At 46.5% G+C, this 15,460-nt stretch overlaps 1 protein-coding gene across 2 annotated transcripts in view; it reads left to right on the top strand.

Annotated features, from left to right (window-relative positions):
* MAP3K13 (mitogen-activated protein kinase kinase kinase 13) overlaps positions 1-15,460 on the top strand; it is a 119,769-nt gene that overhangs the window by 20,688 nt on the left and 83,621 nt on the right. For both annotated transcript variants that reach the window (XM_029911130.1, XM_024218628.3), the window contains exon 2: positions 13,107-13,264. The gene's annotated coding sequence lies outside the window, so the exon portion shown is untranslated. The remainder of the gene's footprint in view (positions 1-13,106; positions 13,265-15,460) is intronic.

Genomic DNA, 15,460 nt, shown 5'->3' with positions numbered 1-15,460 from the left:
TTCTTAACCAAGAGTCAGACCAGTTCTGGACTGAATGTTTAAAATCTGTTCTAGAAAAACATTGATGTTTATGTAAAAAAAAATTGTAATGGCATGTTGCCACTTTCCAGCATTTATATCCTCTATTGTTTTTAAGAATCTCTTTACAGTCTACTGCTCTTAATTTTCTATATGCCTGGGCTGTCTTTTAACTGTATTTAGAACTATACTGACATTATCCATCATTTGTTCCTTATTATTATAATGCTTTTATTTAATTTAACATTAGTCTTGCTTTTGTATTTTTGTTTCATCTCTGTGGGTTTACATTTTGTGGAGCAGGAAAATAAAGCTTCATCTATATACTCCATTTTCCCTCTTGAGACATTTAAGGGTGTGGTGTACTGTAATCACCTGTTTTTTCCATTGATTAACAACTTTTCTTTCATTCAGATTCTTGACATTTTTAGATAAATATCAATGTAGCTTTTTATATTTAAAATAATTTGTTACAGACCTTTCTAAAATTCCATCTAATCCAAATGAACGCATTAAAATATAGTAGTATACATTCTGAGTATTTTACTCTGATTCTAATTTTCATTTTCAAGAAACTCCATTTGCAAACTCCTCATTGCAGTTAATACAATAACCCAAATTATAGTGATACCATCTAACTTTTTATAATTCTTAATAAGTACAATTCCTTCCAGCTAGAGTAGTACACTACTGTAGGAAGTGTAATCAGGTTTATCTCAGGCCCTGTCTACACTGGTAAGTTTGTGCACAGTAAAGCAGCTTTGAGCGCTGTAACTCCCAAGGTGTACACACTGCCAAGCCACTTAGTGCGCAGAAACTGCACAGATGCAGCGCTCTAAAAGAACCACCTGGAAGAGAGGCGTAGAGCTTTCTGCACTGGGGCTACAGTGCTGTGGTGCCAGTGTAGATACCGTGGTGACTACAGTGCTGCGATTGGGCTCCAGGAGGTGTCCCACAATGCCTGTTCTCACCTCTCTGGCCATCGGTTTTGTGGAAGTAGAGCAAGAACTGACAGGGACTTGAAGGGGATTTCAATGCCTTAATTGTTTCTTTTGAGAGACCTGCCTAGGAGGGGGAAACCCTGTGTCCTAGTGCACTCTCTCCCTCTATGCAATTGCTTGAGAATAAAGTATCTGATTTGCTGCACCCAAAAAAGAGAGTGAGAACTCTGTTTTTCTCCGACAATTTGAACTCTTCTGCCTTGCTCTCAGGTGACCAACCGTCAGCCCCACCCCATACATTCTTTGCAAATTTGAAAGTCCCCTTCCTGTTTGCTCGGTGATGCGTGCAGTGGTCTCAACGCATCTTTCCAGGTGGCCATGCCTGCTCCACGCACCAGGTGATGCCCCGCTTGGAGCTCTGAGCTGCTGGACCTCATGGGCATTTGGGGAGAGGAGGCAGTGACTGTGCTCCAGCAGTTGTAATGATACCACCTTCGGACAGATTTCTAGATGCATGATAGAAAGGGACCATGACCGGGACACATTGCAGTGCAGGGTCAAAGTGAAGGAACTGCAGAACGCCTACAACAAGGCGCGGGAGGCAAACCACCACTCCGGTCTGTGCCCACTAGCTGCCGGTTCTATAGAGAGCTGGACACGATACTTGGTGGTGACCCCACCTTCACTGCGAAGGACCCTGTGGATACTTCGTTGGCTTGCGTGCCAGTCAAGAGTGGACTTAGCCAGGAGGAGGCAATCTTGGATGAAGAGGGGAAGGGGGACCCCGAGGCAGAGGATGACTCGGAGGCCAGAGATGCATGCAGTCAGGAGCTTTTTTCTACCCTGGAGGAGCCTAGCCAGTCACAGTAGTCGGATTTTGGCAAAGCGCAAACAGGAGAGGAGGCCCCTGGTAAGTGGATCTAATTTTGGGAATTGCTGAAGCGAGTTGTGGGGGGCAGGAGGGTTGCAGAAAGCAGGCTTGTCTCCTACCTCATGCCTAGTCTGAGCAGCGGAACAGGCTATTGATAGACTCCCTCACTTCATGGGAATCTCCCTCAGAGATCTCCAGGAAACTCTCATGGAGATACTGGGCAATCCGCTGCTGCAGGTTCCTCGACAGAGCTGCTTTGTGTCTTGCCCCATTAACTGTAACTTTTCTGTGCCACTTTGCCATGATGGGTGGGGGAACCATTGCTGCACACAAGCAAGCCGCATAGGCGCCAGGCTGGAAGCCACAGGCTTGGAGAAGACCATCCCTTGATTCCCTGCTCACCCTCAGCAGCAAGATATCTTCCATAATGATCACCTCCTGTGGAAAGTGTGGGGACAGGAATGATTATCAGGCCCACCCTACAGGGCTGGCTCTCCCCAAGAGCCACGTGCCTAGTGTACAGCAGGTCCGGGAACAGTGATTTACACTGCCCCTGTGGCTACTCACCATTTTGGGGGTCTAGTAGCTCGTGTGCTTGCCTGGGGTCAGCCAGTTAGTGACAGGTGTGTGCGCACTGGCTGTGTTTTAAAGCACTGAAACAATGTTGTCTGTGTTGCAAACAATATTGCTTCTGTAAAATGTTGCATTTAAACTTCACAGAGATGACCTTGGGAGTACAATCTCCCTCTTTGTCTTTGACGGCAGAATGGCTGCGCAGAATTAGAAAGTTCCAAGAGCTAAGGAGGACTTTATGCGTGAGGTTATGATGCACTCCGCCACCAAGAAAAAAGAATGAAAGGAGTGGTGGGACAGCGAGAAGAGGGATCGAAAGGAGAATGTGGCACACCAGAAAGAAGCCATGGAGCAGCTCTTAACTGTTATGGAGCGCCAAGCGGACATGCTCCAGGCGATACTAGCTCTTCAAACCGAGCAGCTCCGCGCCCGCCCTCCCCTGCAGCCTCTGTCGCAAAACTCTTTCCCATGCATCCCCCCCCTCCATACACACCACCAGCACACTGTTATCAACCTCCTGGCTCCACTCTCTACCCACAGCATTCCACTCCTCCCTCCTCAGAGTCCAGCAATGTGGACTCCCACTGCACTCAACACCCATCCCTCTGCAGTTTGGCCCTGCTGAAGTACAGCACCCGTTGCATCGTACTCCAAAGGAGAAGGTTGGGTGTGATCCTCGGACATACACAAATCTGTAGCCATCCAGGGACCCCTCCTCCTTTTGAGACCTTCCCTTCGGTCATTCCCCATCACCCTCCCTGCTGATGATTTTTTTCGTTTGACTCTCTCCTCTGGTTGTTGTCTTTCAATAAAAGAATTGTTTGTTTGAAAGCATTCTTTATTCTATTAAGTGAAAGCAAAAGGAGCACTGCAAAGCAACATACAATTATGTAAAGGTCCCTTCTTGCATCATATGCACCAATTACCTCCTAGCATTACAAACACTGCAATCCCGAGCATAGCAACAAATATTAGTGGGTTTCAGCTTCAAATTGCTGCCTTAAAGCATCCCTGACCCTTATGGCCCTGCGGTGAGCCCCTCTAATAGCCCTGGTCTCTGGCTGTTCAAACTCAGCCTCCAGGTGCTGAACCTCTGCGATCCAGCCCTGAGTGAAGCTTTCACTCTTCCCTTCACAAATATTATGGAGCGTACAGCACGCAGCTATAAGCATAGGAATATTGTCATCGGCCATGTCCAACTTCCCATACAGGCATCGCCAGTGGGCTTTTAAACGGCCAAATGCACACTCCACAGTCATTCTGCACTTGCTCAGCCTGTTGTAGAACCGCTCCTTGCTGCTGTCAAGTTGCCCCATGTATGGCTTTATAAGCCATGGCATTAAGGGGTAGGCGGGGTCTCCCAGGATCACAATGGGCATTTTGACTTCCCCTACGGTGATCTTCTGGTCAGGGAAGAAAGTCCCTGCTTGGAGCTTCTTGAACAGGCCAGTGTTCTGAAAGATGTGTGTGCCATGCACCTTTCCAGACCAGCCTGCATTAAGGTCTGTGTAACACCCACAGTCATTCACAAGCGCCTGGAGAACCATTGAGAAATACCCCTTAATGTACTCGGTGGCTAGGTGGTCTGGTGCCAGAATTGGAATGTGTGTGCCATCGATTGCCCCTCCACAGTTAGGGAAGCCCATTTGTGCAAAGCCATCCACAATGTCACGCATATTGCCCAGAGTCACGGTCTTTCAGAGCAGCATGCGATTAATGGCCCTGCACACTTCCATCAACACGACACCAATGGTCGACTTTCCCACTCCGAACTGGTTAGCTACTGATCGGTAGCAGTCTGGAGTAGCCAGTTTCCACAGTGCAATCGCCACATGCTTCTCCAGTGACAGGGCAGCTCTCATTCTCGTGTTCTTGCGCCGCAGGGCTGGGGCGAGCTCATCACACAGACCCATGAATGTGGCTTTCCTCATGCGAAAGTTCTGCAGCCACTGCTCATCATCCCAGACATGCATCATGATGTAATCCCACTACTCAGTGCTTGTTTCCCGAGCCCAAAAGCGGCATTCCACTGTGGTCAGCACCTCTGTGAATGCCACAAGCAATCTCGTGTCGTAGCTAGTATGCGTGGTGAGATCAATGTCACACTCCTCTTGCCTTTGTAGTTTAAGGAATAACTCCACTGCCACTCGTGACGTGTTGGTCAGCGTGAGCAGCATACTGGTCAGCAGCTCAGGATCCATTCCTGCAGCCCAAAAGAGGCAGGGCGTGCAGTACACAAACCATTGAAAGATGGCACCAAATGCGGATGGAAGCACAGGGATTGCTGGGATGCGAAGCAATGCATCATGGGGCATTGGGACAGGATCCAGGATGCCTCGCGACCCCTTCCGCCTTCCCACAAGTCTTATTGGCGAAAGAGGTGCTCTGTGGGATAGCTGCTCAGAGTGCACTGCTCCAAATAGCACCGCAAGTGTGAACACACTATTGTGCAGGAAGCTGTCAGTGTGAACACATAACAGCAGTTTTCCTTCGGCGCTCTCTGAGCAGCACTGTAACTTTGCAAGTGTCGACGTACCCTCAGTAATGCTTCTTCAGTCTTTCTACATTTTATTGATTGATTGATTTATTTTTACCGATAGTATGAGACAAAGACCATAATGACCTCTGTGGATGATAATTTCCATTGAGTGGCGAATTGTCCACATTTTCAAGGAGCTCACATACTATTGTTTCGTTAACTTGTGTCTCATCTGCTTTTTGTATCCACTCTTTGTCACTTATTTTATACTTGGGTGTGAATTAAAACTGATATAGTTGTTTTGGTGCAAGTCTATGTGTGATCACTCAATCTAAGTCAGTTTATTGCTGACTGCAGCCAATTTTACTCCAAAATAGGAGTATCCATAAACAGACTTGCACCAAAATAATTACATTTTAATCATACCTTTTGTTATGCCAGGCATGTGTGGGACCATGAATCTTTTGGATCTAGACTGTTCTCATTGGTGGCAGATGACAGAACAAGGAGCAATGGTCTCAAGTTGCAGTGGGCGAGGTTTAGGTTGGATATTAGGAAAAACTTTTTCACTAGGAGGGTGGTGAAGCACTGGAATGGGTTACCTAGGGAGATGGTGGAATCTGTCTCTTAGAGTTGGTTGGGCAACTCCCACCTTTTCATGTTCTCTGTATGTGTGTATTGTGACAAAGTTCCTCCTCTATCTTGGTGGGTCCTGCGCTTATTGGCGGATTTTCTTGCCGCAGAGATTCACCATGTGGGTTGGGGAACAGGAGACCTTCCCCTCTGGAAGAACCCACAGTCCAGTTCAATTGGGAGGTTTGGGGGGAACCTGGGCCCGCCCTCTACTCCGGGTTCCAGCCCAGGGTCCTGTGGACTGCAGCTGTCTATAGTGCCTCCTGTAACAGCTGCATGACAGCTACAACTCCCTGGGCTACTTCCCCATGGCCTCCTCCAAACACCTTCCTTATTCTCACCACAGGACCTTCCTCCTGGTGTCTGATAACGCTTGTGCTCCTCAGTCCTCCAGCAGCACGCCCTCTCACTCTCAGCTCCTTGCGCCTCTTGCTCCCAGCTCCTCTCACTCGCACCACAAACTGAAGTGAGCTCCTTTTAAAACCCAGGTGCCTTGATTAGCCTGCCTTAATTGATTCTAGCAGCTTCTTCTTAATTGGCTCCAGGTGTCCTAATTAGCCTGCCTGCCTTAACTGGTTCTAGCAGGTTCCTGATTACTCTAGTGCAGCCCCTTCTCTGGTCACTCAGGGAACAGAAAACTACTCATCCAGTGACCAGTATATTTGCCCTCTACCAGACTCCTGTACCCCACTGGTCTGGGTCTGTCACAGTACATATATCTCTTTACTATATGTTCCATTCTATGCATCCGATGAAGTGGGCTATAGCCCACGAAAGCTTATGCTCAAATAAATTTGTTAGTCTCTAAGGTGCCACAAATACTCCTGTCCCTCCTTAGAGGTTTTTAAGGTGAGGCTTGACAAAGCCCTGGCTGGGATGATTTAGTTGGGGATTGGTCCTGCTTTGAGCAGGGCGTTGGACTAGATGACCTCCTGAGGTCCCTTCCAACCGTGATATTCTATGATTCTGTGAAAGGTGTGTTGTGAGGGTGTTGCTCATCGCAGCTGTGGAATTATGCCTACAGGTTTTGCATCTGTTCTGGCAGGGTCTGGTGCCACTTTGAATTGGTGTACCCTTATCTATGGTGAGCTTGCTTCTGATAATTAGCTTGGAGAGGTTGGAATGGGGCGTTGTTTGAAAGCCAGAAGAGGGGATTCAGGAAAGATTTCTTTCAGGCCGTGGTCCCCATAGAATATGGGTATAATTGTTGGATGATACCCCGTATGGGGTCCAGTGTGGGGTGGTAGGTGACAAGTAGAGGTGTGTGGCTGGAGGGGGTTTATTTCTGTGTTGAATCAGGTTCTCTTGCAGTATTTGGATGACTTATTTCATGATGTGATCTACTTCTCTGGTTGAGTGTCCTTATTTAATGAAGGTGGTTTTAAGTTTATTAAGGTATTTATCCTGGACTTTGTCCTTGGATTATGTTCTGTGGTTTCTGAGTGCCTGGCTGTAGTGAACAGATTTCTTGGTGTGTTAGGCAGGGCTTTGGAGCGGAGCCAGGAGCTGGAGCGCAGAGCAGTAGGTTTTTGCCCGGAGCTGGAGCGGAGCAATTCCAAAATTTGATTGCTCCAAATCCCTGGTGTTAGGGGTGGATACTGGATCCGTTAGGGTAGGTGTGGTGATTGTTGGGTTTCTTGTATATAGTTGTCTGTAGGGCTCCATTGTTGAAGCTGATTGTGGTGTCCAGGAAGTTTAATGCTAGTGTGGGAGTGTTCTAAAGAGGGTTTAGTGGATAGCTGGTCGTTGTTGAAGTTGTGGTGGAAATCTATGAGGGAGTTTAAATCCTGTGTCCAGAGGATGAAAATATCATTGATCTATCTCAGTCATATCATTGACTTGTGGTGCATTTGTCCAGAAATTCTTCAGGGTGGCCCATGAAGAAGTTGGCATATTGGGGAGCCATCCTGGTATACATAGCTGTTCCCATGGTTTGGACAAAGTGTTAGTCACTCAATGTAAAATTCTAATGGGTGAGGATGTAGTGGATGAGTCTGACGATGTGTTTGGGTTGGATTTCTGAGTGTTGGTCATTATCTTGTAAATATTTGAGACTCCACTGCTATGATGATCAACACACTTTTCAAGATCTATGGTCCTTGTAGCGGGGTGGTCACCCCGCTCCGGTTTGGAAGGGGTTAAAAGCAGCCCTGGGAAAGGGCTGCCCCGGGCCAATCACGAGCGGGCTTGAGGCAGCCAATCAAGGCCCGGCATTGCCAGTATAAGAAGGGCTCCTGGGGAAAAGGAAGTGAGTCTTGCTCCAGCAGTGGAGCAAGAAGGACCTAGCTGCCTGGTAGAGACAGGGGTACCTTGGACAGAGCACTACTGGGAAAGGGCAGGCTGAGCTGGGGAGCTCTGGCCTGGTGACCTTCCAGGCTGAGGCCTTGCAGTAAAGGCCTGAGGAGGTACTAGGGCTGCAGGGAGGCAGCCAGGCCAAGAAAAGGCAGCAGGTCAAACCCCCTGATGAGTGGCAATTTCAGACTGCAGTTTGCCCCTGAGAGAAGGGGCTAGATGATGACTGGCAGTAGCCACTGAGGCAAGGTGGGAGTTCCCCTGGGAGGGGAGACCCAGAGTGTGGGGGCACTGCTGTGGGGCAGCACCCCAATGTAAGAGGCACCAGGGTCCGGGAGGGGCACGGGGCCAGAGGTGGTGGAGACAACAGGGCAGGTAACCAAGGGTGAGAAACCAGCCAGAGGAGGGTGCTCCTGAGGTGGATGAGCTAATTCCCGGACTGACCAGCAGGAGGCACTGTGCCAGTGAGTCGTTACTCTGCGACAGTCCTACACATGCCTATCACAACAAGTGGTATACCTCATCCAGTGCACTGAATGGCCCAATAACAAATGTGTGGGTGAAACTAGACAATCACTATACTCTTGAATGAACTCACACAGAAAAATGATAAACAAAAACACTTCATCACCTGTGGTTGAATGCTTTTCACAAAGCAATCACGCTAAATCTGAACTCTGTCCTTAAGCTGAAAGGAAACCTGCACCAAATCTTAAAAAGACACGCCTGGGAGCTTAAATTCATAAGATTGCTAGATACTAAAAGTCATGGACTGAACAGAGACACTGGATTTGTGGTTTTATTACAACAATCTATAACCCATTTAACTTCACCCCCCATGCCTGGAGAGGTGTTAACGGTCCACTTCACCTTGAATGGTCCCTTGAAATATGTGCTAACTATTTATGCTAAATAAGCTGTTCCACCTTTGTTTAGCTGTGACACTCTGAATACATTTCCTAGACCTAAAGAAGAAGCTCTTGGTAGCTCAAAAGCTTCTCTTTCACCAACAGAAGTTGGTCCAATAAAAGATATTACTCGCCTGCCTTGTGTCTCCAATATCCCGGGGACCAGCATGGCTACAACTACACTTTATACAATAGATGTAGAGAGACATTTTGTGCTGTGCTATCATGAATACAATGAAGGTCAATTCTTGAAGATAGTATTGTTGAAAACTATTAGAGAAAGTATTAGTGTACATTAGTGCAATGCTGGCACAGGACTTAAAAATTGAGTGCCTGTTGAGGTCTTGAGGTGATGTAAATTTGGGGGCATTAGGTCAAGCTGTTCTGAGATGCAGTACTCTTCAAAATGACCTGGTTTTGTTTTGCTTTTAAATCGCTTTCTTATATTGCTTTTTTCTGTGTCAGGTATGAATTTTCTCTTAATTTATGGTTTCCTTGCTGCTTACTGTTTGCTCTGTCCTGAGGGGAGAGATTTAAACAACTTTAAGTTGACAAGGGAATTAAGAAATTGCTTTTCCTATTATATATTGTTTTTAATTTGCCATTTTCATAATTAGTGAAGGTCAAAATTTTTTTTATAATAAATTATTTCAATTGTCTGCAAGTGAATGGAGACATTCATAGTTCACAATTATATGGTGAACAATTTCTTCAAATAAAACTTGATCTGTAGCTTGTTTATGAACAGTTCATTGTGAGTATTCAGTATTTATAATTTGAACTATTTTATATAAACACCCATCTCACATTGTGTGTTTCTGCTCCCAGTCTTGGAGGAATGCAACACTTAGAACCAGGATTCTAGTGTGAATGTTCACAATTAAAAATTCACAGTTCACATTCTGTGAATATTTTGCAATATTCATTTTAAAGCTGCCTGTTTCAGATCTGATTCTGCAATTACTTGACATGCTGTGGGAGTAGTTTGTTGACTTTAATGCGGCTGTGCATAAAGTTAAGCAGATCCCCATGTCTTTGCAGGATAAGGTCCAGAGGCACTTGTCTTTTAGAAAGAAAAGTCTCTGACTGTGGTAATAAAACTATGCTAGAGTTACTGAGTCCTATCTTCTATATCTATATCCAGTGCAGAGATTTTGGTACTTAAAGCTGTTCTGAAAGAAGGCTTTTTTCCCTTTTATAACATGATTTTTTTGTTTGTGTAAAAATAAAACTATTTCCCCACACATCTGAGTGTGGAGGGGGAGCTAGGGGTTGGAGGACCTTAATTATTAGTACTGGGTCTACTGTGAAGAAGTCTTTGTCTGATGTGTGTTTGTAGCAGTAAGAACAGTCCATTTTGAGATGATTGTATCCAAAATTTATTATGTTCTGAAACTGACATGCCTTAACTGCATCAGCCTGATGAGCCATTGGCTTGGAGGAACTTTGACTTTTTTCTGGGAACTAGTACTATCTGTAGATAATGGGAACATTATGATGGTTTTCTACAAGTGTTTGAAAGGTGTAAACATGAAGAAAGGAGACTAATAGTTTAGGGTTGTACACTGGACTATAACCAGGAACAATAGAATATAATTAAGAAAGAGAAAATTTAGTAATGAATGTATGGAAAAATGTCATTTCTAAAATCCATTTGATGTGGCATATTCTTCCAAGGAAAGTGCCGTAAGCTCCATTACCTAGGACACTTATTCATATATTCCAAGGCCAGAAGAGATCGTGAGTCTGAGCTCTGGTATAACCCAGGCCATAGGACTTCCCCCCACAAAAGATTCCTAGAGCATATCTTTTGGAAAAACATCCAATCTTGATTTAAAAGTTGTTAGTGATGGAGAATCTACCATGATCCTTGGTAAACTGTGCCAGTGATTAATTACTTTCACCAGCAACAATTTATATCTTATTTCCAGCCTGATTTTGTTTAGTGTCAACTTCCAGCCATTAGATCATGTTATACCTTTGCCTGCTAGATTGAAGAGCCCATTATTAAATATTTGTTCCCTGTGTAGGTACTTACAGACTGTAATCAAGTCACCCCTTAACCTTTGCTTTGTTAAGCTATTAGTGCCATTGTACAAGGCACTGGTAAGACCTTGTTTGGAATACTGTGTACAATTCTGATTACCAGTGTTCTAGAAAGATTAATTTAGACTGGAACAGGTGCAGAGAAGAGCTACTAGGATGATGAGGGGAATGAAGGGTTCATCTTATGTGAAGAGGCTGGACGAGCTTGTTTAATTTAGCAAAAAGAAGGCTGAGAGAAGGTATAATTGCTCTCTGTAAATATATCCGGGAGTAAATACCAGGAACGTTGAAGAGCTTTTTAAGCTAAAGGACAATGTTGGCACAAGAAAAAATGGATATAAACTGGGTGTGAGGGCTCTAGCTGGTGGTGCAGGCTCTGAGGTGGGGCTGTGGATGAGGGGTTTGGGGTGCAGACTGCCCTGGGGCTACGGTGGGGGAAAAGGACTCCCCCAGCTGTCTCTCCCTGCAGCAGCACCTGGGCTGGGGGGCGGTTAGGCCCTTATTCCCCGGCCCTGGCAGCTCCTAATCTACATATAGTACAGTTGCCAAAATTATCTAATCATTTGCCTGTCACTGCAGGAGCCACTGGCATTGTTGCACTGCAGTCCCTCTGCCTGTGGCACATAATTGTCTAGTAATCTTCTGTGGCTCATAATACTTTGCTCTAATTAGGTTGTTGGGTTTAATGTGTTGGGTACTAGTGGCCTGTGTTCTACAGAGTAGATGATCTGGCCTTAAACTTAGTGACTCGAAGCTAGATATAATGAGCTCCTTGAGCCTATCATTATAAGGATCAGAAAACATCTTTAATCATTCTTGTTGATGTTCTCTGAACCCTCTCCAATTTATCAATACCCTTACTGAATTTTGGATACCAGAACTGGATGCAGTATTCTAGCACAGGTTTTCAAACTTTTTTTTCTGGCGACCCAGTTGAAGAAAATTGTTGATGCCTGTAACCCAACGGAGCTGGGGATGAGGGGTTTGGGGTGTGGGAAGGCTCAGGGCTGGGGCAGAGGGTTGGGGTGAGGGCTGCGGGGTGGGGCCCGGAATGAGGGGTTCAGGGTTTGGGGGGGGGGCTCTGGGCTGGGGCAGGGGGTTGCGGTGTGGGAGGGGGTCAGGGCTCTGGGCTGGGGGTGCAGGCTCTGGGGTGGGGCCGGGGATGAGGGATTTTGGGTGCAGGAAGGGCTCCGGGTTTGGGGAGGGCTTAGGGCTAGGGCAGGGGATTGGGGTGCAGGCTTACCTCAGGTGGCTCCCAGTCAGCAGCGGAGTGGGGCCGCTAAGGAAGCGGAAGCGGCCAGCAGCAGGTCCAGCTCCTAGGTGGAGGCATGCAAGCGGCTCTCGCCTGCAGGCACCGCCCACCCCCAGCTCCCATTGGCTCGGGGCGGGGGCAGTGCGTGGAGTCCCATGGCCCTCCCACCTTCGGAGCCAGACCTGCTCCTGGCCGCTTCGGGGGCACAACTCGGTGTCCATACAGGTAGGAACTAGCCTGCCTTAGCCAGGCAGCATCGCTGACGGGACTTTTAACAGCTCGGTCAGCGGTGCTGATCACAGCCGCCGCGACCCAGTGCCTTACATTCCGCGACCCAATACTGGATCACGACCCGCTGTTTGAAAACCACTGTTCTAGCAGCAGTCACAACAGTGCTGAATACAAAAGTATAAACTCTCTTCTCCCTCAAGGTTTCCCTCTTTATGCATTCCGGGATAGCATTAGCCCTTTTGGCAACAACATTGCACTGGGACTTCCTGTGCAGCTGATTATTCACCATGACCCCCAAATCTTTTTCAGAGTCGCTGCTTCCCAGGAGAGAGTCCCCATCCTGTAATTGTGGCCTACATTCTTTCTTCCTAAATGTATACATTTATATTTAGCAATTTTAAAACACACGTTGCTTGCGCCCAATTCACTAGATCACTCTGTATTAGTGTCCTGTCCTCTTCATTATTTACCACCTCCCCAATTTTTGTGTCCTTTGCAACCTTACCGGTGATTTTTTTTTTTTTTTTTTATTGGACTGGAAAATGCAGAACAAAATATATTGTGGAGAACAACTCTGTGCTATCAGGTATTGTACTAGATGATCTAATAGAACTTTTCTACCTTGGACTTGTATGATTCTACTTAAGAGTGAAAGAAGAATAGCTGATATTGGATATGCTCGTCTGTATGTATGTGTGACTCATAATTTGTAGAGGCATGTCTTCACCCTACAAGAATGAAATTTTCCTCTTGGCATTACTGATACACTGCTTTATTTTGGATAGAACTTAGAGACAGTTTGTTCCGGTCCATTCTTGTTTAAACACAACACTGAGTTTTCTTTTATTTCTGTTGGTTTTAGAGAGAAGAATCCAATGTTGGACTGTCTTAGACCTTACGCTCAGTGCAGCTTCAGAGAGCAGTTTGGTTTATCTAACCTGAAGAGGAAGCATATGGACAGCAAGCCAAGAGGACATGGGCTTTCAGTGCACTTGGAAAAATGATCAGGCATCAGAACTGGTTTGTATTTAACTTGTGGTAAGAGTGTGAATAACTTCAATAGATATGAATTCAAAGAGCACAATTTTCTGAAAGTGTAGTCTTTAATTTCCAAGTATATCTTCTTCTTCTACTTAAATGATGGCCACCTCCCATTCCTCCTGTACATAGACATGTCTAATATGTAAATTGCATACTTGTGTTAATATAAGCTGTAGTGCATCTGGCTAGGGCTCAGTTCTGATAGGACTCATTTGGTGTGGATAGGGAGGGACAAGCATTTAAAGGGTGCCCAAAGCCTGTGGGTACACTTTCAGCTGAAGGTTTTTGTCTGGTCTTTTCAAATACAACTTGAACTCTCTGGGCCGTTTGGGTCCATCACTGATCATGTATTCTCATGGGACAGCTTTGGGATGTAGTGTATTTTTCCATTTCACTTTTCCTGGAAGCTGACTACTTTTCTCTAAGCATTCTTTGTCACAGTAAGTCATAAGAACAAAAAGTCATGCCTTTTTAACCTCAGGAATATGGCTACTGGTGAAGAGGACTCTGAATCTTCAGCTAGGGTAGAATATAGTGGCTCACTTCTTGAGATGAGCAAATAACACCAATGCTCCATGATTTACATTGGCTATTTGTTTGTTTCTGGAGCAATTACTGGAGAGAGCTGTTCTGTCACAGGTATTGAGATCTTCTGGGTCATTCTGGCTGGCTGTTTCAGAGTTGAAGCATGCCACGGCTAGTGGAAATGCGTTGTCCTAATCACATGGAAAGAGAAAATGCAACGGATCTGGGAACTAACTGGCAATAGTTTGTACAGTGATTCCTTCCTTAATCATTTCTACCTGGTGGAGGGCTGCTGTCAGCCCCCCACTCCTCCACAGCTAGTCCTAGCCTGGTGCTGGGACCCCAGCACTTTCCTCTCGTATAAGGGTTAAGGGACTGAGGAAATAACCTCATCTCCTCACTGTGCAAGATATTAGGAACCCCAACCCCATTCCCCAGCTTCTTTAGAGGATGCATTCCTCCTAAGTCCCTTTCCAATTCATCAGGGAACTGTACTATCTACGAAACATGAACCTGCAATTTACCAGGTGACAGGCATCCTGTGCAACAACTTGAACCTTACATCCTGACCTAGTCCACCGAGTCACTGAGCTGCTGTGGGGAAGGCCAAACCGGAAAGAAAACAAACCCACCCTGTGCTGGCCAGACTGGTGGTGAGGGAAAAATCCCTTCCCAGTCCCCAAAGATGTGTTTAATGCAATAGCTCAGCGGTTCTCGAACTGTGGGTGGGTACCCCAAAGTGGGTTGTGACCTGTTTTAATGGGGTCACCAGGGGTGGCATTAGACTTGCTGGGGTGGAAGCTGAAGCTTGAGCCCCAGGGCCGAAGCCAAAGCCCAAAGGCTTCAGCCCTGGGTGGTGGGACACAGGTTACAGGCCCTCCATCTGGGACTGAAGCCCTTGGGCTTTGGCTTTGTTCCCCACATCTGAGGTGTGGGGCTCTGGCCTTGGCGGGACTCGGGCAGGCTCAGGCTTCTGTCCCCCATCCTGGGGTTGTGTAGTAATTTTTGTTGTCAGAAGGGGGTCGCGGTGCAATGAAGTTTGAGAATTCCTGCAATAGCTGCAACATACCAGAAAATCTGGTCCTATGCTAATCCCAGGGGCAGGAGGGCGGGAGATACTAATGGGGTATGAGAGGGGGCTCAGGCTGGAGGGACAGGGTTTATATATCCTTCCACATATGTGCAGGGCCAATGGCTTACCTGACTCCCACTGGCCTGCCCATTAGCTCAGGTGTTGCCTTTCCTCCCAGCCACTCCCTTCACCATCTGAGGAAAAAGAGACCCTTAAAGGAGTGACTACCCTTTTCCCCCCACCAGTCCAGACAAAGCTCTCCACCTTGAGTTTCTGCAGGTGGAATGGTCCGGGGGGGGGGGGGGGGGGCTGTGTATCTGGAACTTCCTGCCTCCAGCACTCCCGTTTGGTAAACTTCAGGTGTGATGTAAGGCCTATTTGTTTGGCTAGGCTAGTGGCTCATTTTATTATGGGAGTGGGTATTTATTAGCAAGCAGATTTACAATTGTTTTTCTGGATGTAATATGCCCCAGTGATGTGCTGGTGGACATCAGTGGGTGCCTGTATATGCTATTTCTGAACATTCACATGAATGCTCTTGGTACTATTGGTTGACTGCAATTTAAATTCATGAGGTG

This window comes from Terrapene carolina, unplaced genomic scaffold, assembly GCF_002925995.2.
Source record: "Terrapene carolina triunguis isolate 2854851 unplaced genomic scaffold, T_m_triunguis-2.0 Scaffold88, whole genome shotgun sequence".
In the NCBI taxonomy this organism is placed as follows: Eukaryota; Metazoa; Chordata; order Testudines; family Emydidae; genus Terrapene; species Terrapene triunguis.
Note: the sequence above shows the minus strand (reverse complement) of the source record. Positions and strands in the feature narration are given on the sequence as shown.